Source organism: Rana temporaria, chromosome 9 (assembly GCF_905171775.1).
Source record: "Rana temporaria chromosome 9, aRanTem1.1, whole genome shotgun sequence".
NCBI classification, from domain to species: Eukaryota; Metazoa; Chordata; class Amphibia; order Anura; family Ranidae; genus Rana; species Rana temporaria.
In genome coordinates this window covers 79,184,230-79,186,116 of record NC_053497.1, presented here as the reverse complement: position 1 = coordinate 79,186,116, position 1,887 = coordinate 79,184,230, and the positions used below count along the sequence as shown (strand labels likewise).

Genomic DNA, 1,887 nt, shown 5'->3' with positions numbered 1-1,887 from the left:
AAGTTCAACATTAAACTAAAGTAACAAAAAAAGCTGAACTCTACCCTTACATTTTTCCCACACTAAATGGTTTTCATTTGATTACTCTCAATTCCTTGCAAACTTGCATATCCACAATATAACCTTTTGAAGCTGCAATAGTTATCTTGAGTCTGCCTTCATTTTCTATCTTAATGACTTCCATCATTCCGCAATTTCTTTTTCTACTGATCTGTATTGCCATTGCCCCTCCCCATCACCTGCGCCACCACCACACGCACCCACACACAGATATTAGTTTTCTGTGTCATCAATAATTTTGTATATAACAGAATGCATCCCCAGAATCTCTTTAGATACTTACCTGGCAGGGGAGACACCATGATCATGAAGGTGGTTCTCCCAGGGCGAGGCTCGGCCATTGCACTCCGGCCGTGCTGATCGTGGTGTCTTCCCTGTCGCTTCTCGGCCTTTTGGCTAGGACTAGGTGTGGTATCTGTTCTTATCAGTTGTCTGCGGAGCGCTGAAGCACCTCCTACATGGGGAGGGTGGATGCAATCCAATGACGTCATTGCACCTGGAAGGATGGTTTCAGCAGGGACTACGCTGTGCTGCCCGACAGTTACTGGGGGCCGGCCCATGGTTGAGTCTGAGCCATCTGAAAGGGTGCTTCTGGTGAGGATGGGTGCTGCGCTTGGTCTTGGTCTTTTTGCCGAGTTCTAGTCTGGTCTTCTGGCTGGCTGGTGTAAGTACTATCTCTGCCAGCGATCCGGTAGGAGGAGCTGGTAATGCCCTGTGTGGTGGAACGGGGTAGGACCATGCAAATCCGCCGGGTTGACGGGCTAGATTCAACTATTTTTTCTGTTGAAAAGCCTGTGGCGTGCAAAACACAACCCAAAAACTCCACCCGGTGCAGGGAAAAATGTGCACACACATAAAGAGTGACATCACAAAAAACTGCGACGGGTGCATACGTCAGTGGTCCTCCGAAAAGGACCCGTCTCTGATCCCCCGGGGCGTTAGGCTCCTGGCAGGGAAAAGAGTAAACTGTGGTCCATACAGCCGAAGCCATATGGACCCATCTTGGTCCAAGCAGCCGAAGCCACAAGGACCCAACATCCTCGGAGGGACTGCCGAAACAGAACCCTCCTCGGTGAGGCTCCCCCGAAGGGAGACCCCATGAGAGCCGGTGAACCTAACCAGAAGGCCGAGTCCACCAACTCCCAAGACTTTCAGAGACCGGCCCGAGGACCAGCACCCTACTCGCCACACATAAAGTGCAAGCACCAACAAAAAGAGTGACAAACAAAACAACACACGGGGAAAAATAATAAAAGAAAGTGGGGAAAAGGAAGATGGGAAGGTGAGGAAAGTGACCAATGTGAAATACATTGGCCGGCCCTCCGGCCAGGATAAAAATTCCACTGGTCCTAGCCAAAAGGCCCGGCCCAAGCGGCAGGTGTGAAAAGTGTGTTGTGGAGATCAGTGACCTGAAGGTGCCACACGATGAGTGCCCCTCAAACACTCGTGCAATGTATGGCACCCCTGGACTGCCACTCCAGGGGCACAATCTCCACGGGCTTTTCAACGGTCCCTAGCCCCCGGTCCGGACCGGCAGCACCCTCCCCAGCCAGGAAGGTGGGAGAAGAGGTTGGGGAGAGCCTACTGACGCAGACTCCACCCACAACCCCTATCTCTCCCACCTAATCACATTCTGGAAGTACTACCCGCTCCATCCCGGTTAAAGGAGAAGCAAGGGTTCCCTCCAGAACAACTGACTGGGGCAGTTACCACCAAATCCAGGCCAACGGCCAGAGACCCGGCCTCTTGGCTTCGACCTCATGCCTCTCTGTCCAAATCAGAAGGCTTCCACCTCCACACCAACAGGCTTAGCGTCCGCCGACTGCC

The 1,887-nt window shown here is 52.5% G+C and overlaps 1 pseudogene; it reads left to right on the top strand.

Moving 5' to 3' along the window:
• Positions 1-335: 335 nt before the first annotated feature.
• Positions 336-512, top strand: LOC120914644 (annotated as a pseudogene).
• Positions 513-1,887: the final 1,375 nt, after the last annotated feature.